The 14313-nt window shown below is 44.3% G+C and overlaps 1 pseudogene; it reads left to right on the top strand.

Moving 5' to 3' along the window:
• Nucleotides 1–2955: 2955 nt before the first annotated feature.
• Nucleotides 2956–14003, top strand: LOC148534582 (speedy protein 1-A-like; annotated as a pseudogene).
• Nucleotides 14004–14313: the final 310 nt, after the last annotated feature.

A 14313-nucleotide genomic window follows, 5' to 3' on the forward strand; every position in this document is an offset into this window, starting at 1 on the left:
TATAACACCAGTGCCCATGGCTATGACAGGGCTGTGTGGCCGTAACATATAGCAGATGCTGCTCCCTGTACTTATCTAAACCTTTTCCCTAATTACAATATAACAATTATTACTTATCTTCAGAACTGCTGCTATTGTTAATCTCCTGTGTCCTGTCCTGGTCCTGCAAGGAATGGCGTGATGGCCAGTGATAGAAGTGATAAGTGGTGGAATTGTTTAGGGGTGAAAGCTGAAACCTCTCGCTGTATGGAAGTAGTGACTGAGATGCTGCCCAACTTGTGATATAAGTACATGACTTCCACCCCAGTCCTATAGGATGCGTAAGTATCTTGTTTTGTTCTTTGTATACTTGGTGTCATTGTTGTGCAGTTCCCTTTGGTCCACAGAGATTCCAATAAGAGTGTTTATTCACTGTGCACTCAGTCATAGTTTCTTGTCTCTGTTGTATATTAATATTCTTGTTCAGAAATTGTTGTCATAGTTATTCAGGGGTCTATTTACTAAGCCTTGGATGGAGATAAAGTGAATGGAGATAAAGTGCCAGCCAACTGGCTCCTAGCTGTCATTTTTCAAACACAACCTGTGACATGGTAGTTAGGAGTTGATTGGCTGGTACCTTATCTCCGTTCACTTTATCTCCATCCAAGTCTTAATAAATAGGCCCCTCAGTGACTAAAGTGTTAGAGGACTGAAATGACCATCACACCTTCCTAGGGCCATAACTAGGGTAGTGCGACCAGTTCCATGGCACAGGGCACCGCAGGTCAGGGGGCGCTGTTTGGGCATGTCTATTTTATATTTACTATCATTCTCACTTGTATCTTCCTCTTCTTTTATCTCCAGCATCTCCTGGCAGCCCCTCTCCCTTCCCTGGCCATTCCCCATGAGGCCATAGCCCTTTTTCGGGTGCGTTTCTTATGTCCCTATTTGAAATATAATGGGGGGGGGCTCCAATACTCTTTCTGGCACAGGGCACCAAAAGATCTAGTTACTGCTCTGCACCTTCCCCTCTGTCACTGAGACACTATTATGGGAATATGAATCTCTATACATTGCACTGGCCCTACAAGCCGATCTGTGAAAGGGTTTTCAGTAGAATCGGCCTCTGACCATACACAGCAATACTTCCTAGTTTCCATGCTGGAGGTACAGTACAATAGCAATATTACTGTGTCACATAAATAATAAAGCCCAGAAATGTAACTACCAAACCAAAGAGAAATACTGTATATGTAATTTAAGTTTTTTGAATGAAAACTTGGATAGAGCTGTCATGTGCTCTGGGCAACCATCCTAATACAATGTGCCACTGTACGTAATGCTAGAACATTACTCCCATGCAGTTCCATTTCTATAGAACTACCAACCAATCTATCACCTGCTGCACAACCCTTGAGATTTTGAAACATTGAATGAAAATCATCTCTTTAGAAAAACCTGACCCTATTCTCCATGGTCCTAATTACTGTTATACTACTATGTGCCCCTATCTCGTGCACCATCAGCCCAAACTGTTGTCTTACATCTCCTGTGTCCTCCTATACACCTTCATTCCAACAATGTCCTTAATATGTCTATCTAAAGGTGAACGTGTTTTTTACTGCCTGTACAGAACTAATGTCGCTTTATCAATAACAAGTACTAATATAAAAATATCTGTATTGGTAATTAGTGCTGATTACTATTGAGATACATAGAAAGTGAAAGTATTGCTAGATTTAAGTAGGAGGTTGAAGATCTTAAAACTTTAAAAATTCCTTTATTGAAATATTATTGATCCTATTGATCCTAATGGGTGTAAGGTAATGATTGTGTTCTCTACTTTGGAGCAGCATTATGAAATGGAAAATGGTGTCACACTAAATGCATCTTCAACAATTACTTTTGTAATATTACTAAACTGTGACGTAGAAAAGTCACAAATTGACCGCTGTATCCATTGGTTTATGTTTTGTATTTAGTCCCTCCTTTTATTATACTTATCTGTGTCCCCCTAACCTAATAAATGCCAGGAACATAAAATAGATAGTATTAGTGATATTCCTATGCCCCGCTAGGTGTATAGTACAAGTCACAGCTTTTTGGCAGTTCTGATAATGGGAAACCACTCCCGGTTTTGTATCTAATATTATTGCCATTCTAATTCCCATGGCCAGAACTGCTGACAAGCGGAAGCTTTCAAAAAGCCACCACTTAGTAAATATACCCCCTAGTGTCCCTTTATCATTACATTACATAGTGCTGTGTGTGAGCGGCAGCTACCTTAATCTAAATAGGTTCCTCTGCTACTGAGCATAACTCCTGCTACACCCAGAGATTGATCTCTATAAAGTTCTCATCTAAGATCACACTGAGCCCAAACCCAGGATGAATGAGGAAATGAGCCCCTATTTGTACAGAGAAGGTGCTGTGATACAGGCATTAGCTGTGTGCAGGTGTCTATACCTGTAAGCGGTGACATCATCGCAGCAGAGCATGGAGGGTGACACACGCAGATGACAGTTATTTTTTTCAAAGTGGATGTGACAGTTGAGGACGCAGCAGAGATTTCACCACTTGGATTTGCAGCTGATATCCTTCCTGTTTTATACACATTTTATACATATATTATATAGAAAATAGCCAGATTATATTATTTATTCTTTGTCCCTAGACATATATATATATATACTCACAGTAGTTTGCACCATAGTTATAAGTGATTTCTTAGACAAAGGATTTACACAATTTAACACATATATATTTAACTTATTACATTTAAATCACCTTTAATTATTTAATTTACTATTTATATCTTCTTGAGTAGTGCAGTAGTGTAGCACATATATCATTTATACTTTATAATACATTTCATTTTACTAATAACAGACTTTCTTATATTTATTGTAGTTGATATTAAGTTTGGTGTTTTTTACACATTTCTTATTATTTGTTATAGTAGTGTAAGCAGGATCCATGGCCAGCAGGTAAGCAGGGAGCGTTGTGTAGTGAGACCCAGATACTATATAGGGAGAGACAGGATATGATAGGGGAAGAGATGCAGAATGTATTCCTATAATAAGTTATATTATTTCTCTATACATAATGTAGTGACAGATAGCTTTTGTTTTCTTCTTATTAAATGAAATAAATTTACAGGTAAACACCCTGATGACCCCGGCCTCAGCCGCTGGGTTTATTATAGTTTATAATTTTTCTGCCAATAGGTGAACTGTAATAATTGTCATTACTAAAATATGACATACTGAATACTATTAAAATGTGGAAAATACAGGTAAAATGAATGTAATGTAAATCAGCTTCTCACATGCTTATACCAATGTCTTACAGACAGTGGCCCTGATTCAGAGCCGAACGCTCTGACCACAGCGCTCGCTCTGAATCAGGGCCCTCCTCCATTAATATGGAGCGTCCTCCTGGACGCTCGTATAGCTGTGGGTCACCACCCACAGCATATACGAGCGTGCAAAAAGATGGTCGCGATGGTCTTGACCATCGCGACCATCGGAATTGCGAGGGAAACCCTGCGGTCGGGTTTCCCAGCCGCAAGGCCAGGAGTGATTTTGGCTCTATCAGAGCCAAAATCACTCCCACTGACATCACTAGTGATGTCAGTGGGGCCGGCTTCAGACGGTAGGCGTTCCCATGGGAACGCCTCCGTCTGGCAGGCACGCCCCCGGCACGCCCACCAAAGGGGGTGTGCTGTCAATCAACATCGACAGCATGCCCCCTTTGGTGCGAGACCCGGAGCGATGGAAAGTCCTTCGCTTGCCGGGTCTCGCGCATGCGCATGACGGAGCTCCCTCCGTCGTGCGCATGCGCAGTGGGGACCATCGACCCACTTGCGAGCGTACTGCCGCTCGCGAGTGGGTCTGAATGACGCCCAGTGTCAGGTGACAGTAATAAAGATTAGCCTAGATGGGGTAAAGAAGTGACTATAACAGAGATGCAGCAAGACAGCTATAGGGTAATAACTGAGATACAATGTACAGAAATGTAGGTATAATTCTGTTACATGAATCCTTCCCATATAGGTCATTTCCAGGACCCTCCACCTCTTTCCAGGACCAGCAAGGGAAGAGGAAGAGAGGGGCTGGCGGACAGTATGGAGAAGATCGGTAAGTGGAAGGTTTCATCTTATTACAGACACAAAATAAAAGTACATATACACTATATAGATAGTGGTACGGGGTAATATTACAGATAATGGTAATAAAATGTGTAATAAATTAATTCCTCCTGGGATGGAGAGGTCAGGGTGACACATGAGACATACATGGGCCTCTTCCTGCACCCCTATTACAGCTGCCTGATGTGACAGAATGACAGAAAATAGGGACATAAATGGGCGCGGCAGAGCTGTAACTAGACTTTTTTGTGCCCTGTGCCAGAAAGAGCATTGGCTATTTTTCAAATAGGGACATAATATAGTGCACCCGAAAAAGGGCCATGGATTCATGGGGAAGGGCCTGGGGAGAGGTAGGGGAGGTCAAGAGATGCTGGGGATAAACGAAGAGGAAGCTACAAGTGAGAATGATAATAAACAGGAAAATTGACAGGCCCAAATAACGCCCCCTGCCCTGCGGTGTCCTAGTTATGGCCCTGGGGCACGGTCAGGGGCAGAACTATTGGAGACAATGGAGGCGTCTGCTGCCGGGCTCCAGCACTGAAGGGGCACCTCCTACATTGCCCACAATATATTCACCCCACTTAGGGCTGTTACTATGTAACCGGAGTGTACCTTCCCGGCCGCCCAATACATGGCACCTCTTCCCGGCACCTGAGAAGCCACCATACACTAGATGAGAGCTCCAAGTCAGACCATAAGCTGCCACCTCTGTCTAGCTATAGCCTGTCCCTACTCATTGGTGTTGCTGCTCCTCAGCTGAGTCTTTTGTCAGTGTGACACGTCCGGCGCACCCCTCACCAACAGCTCTCGGTCTCACTCCTCCATGGCATGCCTATATTCAACTGCCGGTGTATCTGCTTACGAAATGCTACATTACTGTGTCAGCGGCTGTGACGGGGGAGAGGGGGTACCAAGTTATAACTTGCCTCCGGGTGTCTGGGACGAACTTACGCCACTAGGCGCGGTGTCATCCAGATTAACGTGGGTGATATAAACGTTGGGCAGATATCATGTAATAATCACACATTGTGCAGAATACAATAGCACATAACAGATCTGTATTGGTATATTTCATCCTGTAACATCTTCTAAACTGTGATCTTTCTTTCCCCTCCCAGCTCACCATCTGGATCTCCAAGCACCAGCAAAAGGAGTAGAGGCCGGATTGCCAGCTCGGTGGAGGCTCCCTTCTTACAGCCGGAGGAGCGGGCGGCTTTCTATAACATCCTGAGTAAGACATACCTGTACATTTCATTGGTTCTCTGTCTATATATATATATATTAGTGATGTTCGCCGACCCCCGTGTTTTGGTTTTGGATCTGTATCTCCCTCAAGGTTTTGGATCTGGATTTGGTTTTGCAAAACCATCCTTGCGTGGTTTATTTTTGTAGTTTTATTTTCTTTTAATTATAAAAACACTAAAATCACATAATTAGGTCATGTTTTTGTTCCTACAGCATTATTAATCTTAATAACATTAATTTCCAGTCATTTCCAGTCAATTTTGACCACCTCACAGCTCACAATATTGTTCACCAACATTGGCCAAAGGCTGGCTGGCTAAACTAAGCAACCAACGGAGCAGCGGCACAAACACAGGGCAGTTATTTCTGTTTACAAATGTTTTGCAAATTAGTAATATATTAGTAATATATACTGTTCAGGCTGCTCACTGCTAGGCTGGCTGGCATGCACTGTACTCGCTGCAGTTGGTGCCTGTAACTGTATCTGGTCACTGTGGCCAAGCTAGAGGTGCACCGCGGAGGGACTGATGGCCCCGGGCTCTGAAAAGGCTTATGGGAGGAGCTGCTGCTACTGGGCATGCGCAGCAGCTCCCCCGGCGGCCATTTTTTTTATTTTCACTATGCTTCTGCACATACGCAGAAGCTCTTCATCTGCCCGATCGGAGATAAGCTCCGATCGCGGCAGCTTGATGGGGGAGCGGAGGACCGCTGAAGGGTGAACCATTGAAGGGCAGGCTGGGCAGACGCCTTACAGCAAGGGACTGGCCCAGCGGGAACCGGCCCGGTGTCCCAGTGGCCCAATCCGCCCCTGGACAGCGGTGTTGGAGTGCATGAGTGCCGGCGGTGTTCTCAGAGCGAGAGTGTCAGCGGCGTCCTCAGTGTGGGGGTCCTGGTGGTGTCGGCAGTGCTTGGGTGTTAGCAGTGTCCTGAGTGTGGGAGTGCTGGCACTGTCAGCAGTGCAGGGGTGCTGACAGTGTCCTCAGTACAGGGGGCAGCAGTGCTGGCTGTGTTCTCAGTGCCGGCGGTGTCGGCAGAGCTGATGTGACAGTAGTGTTTTCAGTGTAGGAGTGCCGGCAGTGGCAACAGTGCGGAGGTGCTGATGGTGTCCTCAGTACGTTGGTCGGCAATGCAGGGGTACTGACGGTCGCGACAGAGTGAGGGTAGCAAAGGTGAACTCAGTGCGGGGTGCTGGCGGTGTTGGCAATTCAGGGGTGCCAGTGGTCTCCTCAGTGTGGGGGTGCTGTCAGTGTCTTCAGTGCAGGGTGCCAGTGGTAGTAATGCCCCTTGTAGCATTGCCCCCAGAAGTACTGCCCCTGTAGTAGTGCCCCCAATAGTAATGCCCACAGTAGCAATGCCCCCCAATAGCAATGCCCCCAGATGTAGTGGCCCCAGAAATAGTGCCCCCAGTAGCAATGCCCCCAGATGTAGTGCTCCTAGTAGTGAAGCAGCTTATACTTAAAAAAACAAACCCTATACTTACCTTAAGCCCCGCTCCCACGTCCGCGTCTGTCCGGCTGGCCGCTCCTCAGAACTATGGGAGAAACGTCATGATGTCTCTCCCATAGTGCACTGCAGCAGCCAGAAGCCGGAGCTCAGGTGTGAGCTCCAGCCTCTGGCTGACGCTGCGGGGAGGGAGCCAGGCATCCGTTGTTAAAATCTCAGCAGGCACCTGGCTAATGGAGCCTCCCTGCAGCGCTGGGGTTAGGTGGGCCGGAGGAGGCGGAACTGGTTCCGGCCCACTTTAACCCCTAGTGGGTGTGGGGGCCCTTGATGTGTGGGGGCCGAGGGACGACCGCCCCTGTTGCCCCCCTTTAATCCGGCCCTTCAGGGGTGCCAGCTGTGTCTTCAATGCAAGGTGTCAGCGGTGTCGGCAGTGCAGGGGGGCCAATGGAGTCTCAGTTCGGGGGAGCCGTCAGTGTCCTCAGTGCAGGGTGCCAGCGTTGTCCATAGTGCCGGGGTGCTGGTGGTTATTAAGTTTATTAAGTGTAAAACTTGCATTTAATGAAAAGATTAGTATGAAATAAATAGTTCTCAGGACTTTGTAATAATGTTTTTTGTTTTGCCAATTACCCCATAAGGACATAAAATGCACATGATCCATTGTATGTACAAGGTGGTAGAATCGTAACATTTGCACAAAACTAATACACTGCACATGTGCATCAGTGGCGTAACTACTGCCCCCGCAGCCCCCACGGTGGCTTGGAGGCGCTGGGTAGCTTGGAGGCGCCGGGGGCAGTGGTTACACCACTGCAACTGTGAGCGCTGGCCTCTGAAGTGATCGGAGGCTAGGAAACCACCGATCACTTCAGAAGCCAGCGTTCCCAGTAATGCATTGTGAGGAACCTGAGCGGCCGCGTCTGCAGCGCGGGAGTTGGGAGAGACAGCCGGATGACAGCTGCAGCCTGCACGGAGTCAGGTAAGTAGAGGGGGAACATCTACAGGGCGCACTAATTGAAGGGGCACAACTACATGAGGCGGTGGGCACTACTTTATGGGGCACAACTTCAGGGGGCAGTGGGCACTACTTGAAGGTGCACAACTACCGAGGCACTTCTTGAAGGGGCACTATTCTAAGGGGCATAACTACAAGGGGCAATACTTTAAGGGACACAGCTACAGGGGGCACTACTTGAGGGGCACAACTACAGGGACACTACTTGAAGGGGTACAGCTACAGGGGCACTACTTGAAGCTGAACAATTACAGGGGCACTACTTGAAGGGGCACAATTACAGGGGGCACTACTTGAAGGAGCAGAATTACAAGGGGCACTACTTAGAGGGGCACAACTACAGGGGCAATACTTTAAGGGGCACAACTACAGGGGCACAGCTACAGGGGGCACTGCCTATGGGCACAACTACAGGGGGCCCTGGATAATGGGTACTACTACAGGGGGTATTGCATAAGGGGCACTATTACAGGGGGCATTGCATATGGGGCACAACTACAGGGGGCACTATATAAGGGGCACTAATTTAATAGGTTATAAACTATGTTCCCAATAATCTGGTTCTACATGGACATAAAAGCTGTGCAAGCTGTCTTGAGCTGAGGTGACAGTCTGGCAAGAGCGGAGAGGAGGGTTGATGAAGCAGATCTGTCAGGGTGGGATGTAATGGGCATTATTGTGTGGCATAAAGTGTAATGGGAATTACTGTGTGCACAATATGCTATTAGGGGCATTACTGTGTGGCATTATGTGTTATAAGGGGAATAATGTATAAGGGGCATTACTGTGTGGCATAATGTGTTATGTGGCATAATGTGAAATAGAGGCATTACGGTATGGCATAATTTGTTATAAGGGCATCACTGTGTGGCATGTGTACAGTGCAATGTGTTGTAAGGGGTATTATGGTGTGGTATAATGTGTTATTGGGGCATTCCGGTGGGCATAATGTGTTATAAGTGGTATTACTTAGTGTGTCATAATGTGTAAGGCACCTAACTGTATCATGAACATGAACCGCACACCTTACACGTCGTCTTTGGGTGTGTTTGTTTTTTGGGCGGGGGGCGCCTTGAACTTTTTGGCATGGGGGAGCAAAATTTATAGTTACGCCACTGATGTGCGTATTATGGAGGTTATAAATTACACTTATAATGTTTGATACAAATGTGCAGTTCATACTTGCCTACTTTTGAAAAAGCATTTCAGGGAGATTGTAAAAGCAGCACCTATCGTATGAACGTGGCAGTAAAGTGGGCGTGTACTGTTACATCTGAGAGGCGTGTCATAAAATTGACTTAAGGTGCATACACACGGTCAGAATTGTCAGATGTGTCAGATGAACGATTGAACGATTTGAACGATCTGAATGATTTGATGAACGATTTGACCAACAATTTGAACGATTTGAACAATTTGAACTACGAACGATTTTTGACTGCATTAAAATGAATGGAATCGTCCAAATCTGACTGCAAACACATCAGATGTCAGATATCGTTATCTGACAAGCGGGAACGCGCATAGTTCATCTGACAAACATGTCAGATTTTCCTTCAGATATGAACGATTGAACGATTTTTAAAATCGTTATCGTTCAGATCTGAAGAAAAATGTGACCGTGTGTATGCACCATTACAGTCAAATGTAAATGAGCCCCAAAGCAGTTAGTAAGATCTTCTTGTTGATGAAAAAACACTGATACTTTTCGGGGCTTGCTCAAGTATTGTGTTTTACAAGGGGTTCTATATAAGTGGCCAAGAGAAACTTTATATGAAAATGCATGTACTGTACTGTAGCCATAGGGATCATTGTGGCTTATAGCCAATGCAGGGAAATTGCACTGATGATCTCCTTTTAATGTAAATATCTGACTGTTTTTTCCAAGTATATAACAGTTATATAATGGGGTAATCAGGTAGATTGCTAGACTCTTCAATGAGTCTCCAAGACAATCAGGGAGAGTTGGCAAGTATGGTGCAGTTTGAATATACTTTACCTATATTATTGTAGATTAGGGTTATTATAATATACCATATACAGCAGCTTTGTAAATAGACATTACTATTTATGTTATTATATTTACCTGTATCTGGTGGTGGTAGATGGAAGGTAACATTGCAGACTGCTCAGGCCCTGGTACAGAAAGTATATCATTTGTACTACACTGAGATTCTATGACAATAAGATTTGGAGGGACAGCTCCATATCTGGTGTCTATCTAGACATTGTCTAACTAATTACTGTCTGTCTATAGTCTGGAACCCATACAAAGCTGTAGAATGTGGACTCTTTCTCACAAGTTACTATAGAGGTTCTGACCTAATATATGTAAATATTGGATATCCCACCTGAGCTATTATCTATTTTAGAGGACGACTACATCCAGGATTTCCTGCTACGAGACACCGGCCTGAGGATGTCAGACAAGGTATTTTCACATTTACAATGAATGAGATGAACATGACAGTAGCTGACAGGATTTACATCTATCAGTATGAATATATATGGCCTTACAGTGTCTCTCAGTATGGGTTCAGATGTAACAGTGAACATCGACCTCTGATATGTGTGTAATGGGGCAATGAATATACTGAAAGTAAATGTGAGTTGCTGGATGATATATTTTGCTGTCACTACCAGCCTCTAACACACTTCTCTATCCCCCTAGTACCTCCTGGCCATGGTACTGGTTTACTTCAAACGGGCAGGCCTGAAGACTGAGGAGTATAGGAAGAACTTCTTCCCTGCCCTGTAAGTATCCCATCAGTTAAATGAATTGGAGAAGTTTTATCCCAACTGATTACTTCATAATATAATTTATTGTAACATTTGGCTCTCTAATCCTAAATCCATGAATCTGGGCTATGTATGATCATCTTCTGTATTATCCCCTTTCCCATATACCTAGCAGGCTCCCTCTTACTGTGGACTGGTATAGATTGTTAGCATTATTAGGGCTGGCAAACACACCACACGACAGAGGTGAAAGCTAAATAACCATTGAAAAACCAGACTAATACAAATCACCAGAGATAAAAGTTTAAACAATGTCAGATTGTACACGGAGGCAAAAAACAAGGAAAGTGTATAAAGTATGAAGATCCTCACCAAGGTGACCATATAACTGGCAGTGCCCATAACATGCCATCTACATGACATCCATCAATTCTTATGCAGGGAAATTAGCTTAGCCCCATTTCTGCTCCTATAACATTGTGTCTCTTCTAATATATGTTCTAGTTACCGTCTCATATTATATGTACAATGTTAGTCTCTTGCCCACTGTCCATGTGTTGCTCCAGGTTCTTGGCGAACCAGGTAGAAGAAGACGTAAAGTTCAGGAAGGAGATCTACCCCTGGGCCCTCGGCTGGACGTGGAGAGAGAGGAAGCATCATCTGCATCACAGAAGGGACACCATGCTGATGAGGATGGGCTACAGAGCCGTGGTGGATAGGGCCATCTGTGATCTGGTTTGTAATAATAATGGATAAGAGACATGTTACACCTGGTAGTTAATATAGAATTTAAACTAGACAGCATTGGATCTCGTACTGTAAATTGGAGGTAAAGTATTTGTAGATACAGGGTGGAGACTTACTGCATGCTCAATTCTGCAACTCACTTTCTATAACTTGGGTTTTAGTTAGGAATCCAAAGGTAATTTCTTGAATCACATAAACTAATAACCTTTATTTATACCATATTAAAGGCCTGTAATTGTGTGATTTACTATAAAAAATAGTTTTATTATAAAGGAGAATGAATTTAGAGATTGCAAATGAAATTGCCCACTCCATAAGTGATGATGATTATCTCTTTAGTCGACATCGACTTTCGGACACTTTATGGATCAGCGAACGCCACGCTTCTCTCTCTGACCGCTTCCATCAGGTCATTTATGGGCATGTTCGTGTCAGCCTTTATTGTGTCCAGCCAACGAGTTCTTTGGCGTCCTCTTTTTCTGGATCCGCTGACGAATCCAAGCATTAGCGCTGTTTCTAGGGAATTAGCCCGAATGACATGTCCAAAATACGAGAGTCGTTGTTTGGTGATCTTGCCTTCTAATGATATTTTTGGTTTGAACCGCTCTAGGACTGCCTTGTTCGTATTTATTGCTGTACATGGTATGCACAGCATTCGCCTCCAGCACCACAATTCAAAAGCGTAGATTCTCTTGCAATCTGCCTTCTTGAGTGCCCAGGTTTCGCATGCATACTTAAAGATCGGAAAAACAATTGCATTGACCAACCGTGCTTTTGTTGCCCTGCTGATATCTTTGCTGTTCAATATCTTCATCATTCCTAGCATAGCATTGCGGCCAAGTGCAATTCGTCGCTTTATTTCAGTAGATGATTCTCTACTACGATCAAACTTAGAATCCAGAAAGAGGAAGTCTCGTACCGATTCGACTTCCTCATTATCGATTGCAATATGGACTGCATCGTCACTTGCCCTAGTCATTATCTTTGTTTTCTTGATGTTGAGGTACAGTCCCATTCTCTCGCTTTCTTCTTTGACTCTTCTGACCAGATATTCTAGGTCTTTTCTACTTTCAGCAAGCAGAGTCGTATCATCGGCATATCATAGATTGTTGATGTTCCTCCCTCCGATTTTTACTCCAATTGTATACTCGTCCAAACTGCATCCTCTCATGATCATATCGGCATAAATATTGAATAAAGATGGCGAGAGAATACAGCCTTGTCGAACGCCTTTTCCGATCTTGAACCAATCCGTGTTGCCAAAAGCTGTCCTGACTGTGGCTTCTTCACTCATGTAGAGTGATCGCATCAGTTTCTCCAGGTGCTCCAGAATGTCCATATGCCGTAAACATTTCCATAGCTTGTCGTGATCAACGCAATCGAATGCTTTGCTGTAATCAATTAAGCAAATGTACACATCCTTTTGATACTCTTGTGTGTTTTCCATAATCCATCGCAGGTTTGCGATTTGATCTCTGGTACCCCGACCCCTGCGAAATCCAGCCTGCGTGTTTGAGAGCTCCTTCTCTACAAAGTAGGCCATGAGTCTTTGAATAATCTTCAGCAATATTTTGCTTGCGTGCGATATGAGTACAATAGTCCGATAGTTGCCACATCCTGTACATCGCCCTTTTTTGGAAGCGGGACAAAAACTGATCTATTCCAATCTTTGGGCCATGAGTTCATTCTCCATATCTGCTGGCAAAGTGCTGTTAGTGTTGAGACAGGTACCGGCTTGAGTAATTCGGCTTGTAAGCCATCAATGCCTGGGGCTTTCCTGTTTGGTAGTTGTTTTAAAGCCCAGGCAACCTCCTCCTCTAGAACATCTGGTTCATACTCACTTGGGTTTTCCTGGCCGATTGGCTGATTTGGTCGATTGCCTGCATATAATTCCATTGTGTATTCCTTCCACCTGTGCTTGATTTGGTCTTCATTCAGGAGGATTTTACCATTCCGGTCTTTGATGGTCGCTGCTTTGCGTGAAGTAAATGGTGCACATGCCTGCTTCACAAAGGCGAACAGTTCACAAATGTGGCCTTGCTTAAGTAATGACTCCATAAGTAATAATATATAAATGCTGCATGTGAAAGGACTTTTCAGCTGCATAAAAGCTGAAACTAGGTTATAAATACCTCCTGACACATGCCAATCCTTCCCCCATGCAATATGTACACTGGGTCTGACAGGTGAGATATGATCATCCACAGGCGATGTATGTTATACTATCCCCATATAAAGATAAAAGAGTTGTGTTAAATGTGAACTGAAGAGAAAGAAATGGGCAGCTAGATGGGTTGTGCTGTTCTTATCTGCCTGACAATTCTGTTTTTTCACACCAATGATATGAACTAAATTCACAATAAAACTAGTATTATAGCTGTTGGTTAAGAGTCTAAGCTGAAAAGAATAGATTCATGAATGCTTATATCATTATAGGTCATGGTGGGAGACCCTTCTCACTGGGTCTGGATGAGGACTCGGCTAGAACACCACAGCTGGGCCATTCGCTGGTATCGGAGGAGCAGGGGAGAATACAAAGTGCGAGGCCCAGGGAGCAGCCCTCTATCTTGCTCCCTATGCACTGCCACTGTGAGCCATCCAAGCCTGTGAGAAGTGGTCGAGATCAATATCTACCAAGGCCAGTCAGAGGATGAGCCCAAGACGGTTCTTACAATCATTGTACCTTAAACATCTCCGGTGAGTAGCTGGTGAATGGTACCAAAAACATTATTGTTCTTAGTCCAAAATACCTTATTATGTTTTTTTTTCAAATGGAACAATTCACATAAGAGAATTGAAAACTACTCAATAAGAATTAAAACTGTACACAATACATTTTAAAAAAGTGTAGGAAAGATCCTGTCTCGGTACCGAGGATACACACACACACACATCTTTTATATCTTGTGGCTGTGATTCTACATTAATTCACTGTTCATTGTTAGTAATAACTGTGTCACATATTAGATTACATTTATGAATGTGTTTGGTTCTATAA

The sequence above is a fragment of the Taudactylus pleione genome, unplaced genomic scaffold (assembly GCF_031769625.1).
Source record: "Taudactylus pleione unplaced genomic scaffold, aTauple2 ptg000066l, whole genome shotgun sequence".
NCBI classification, from domain to species: domain Eukaryota; kingdom Metazoa; phylum Chordata; class Amphibia; order Anura; family Myobatrachidae; genus Taudactylus; species Taudactylus pleione.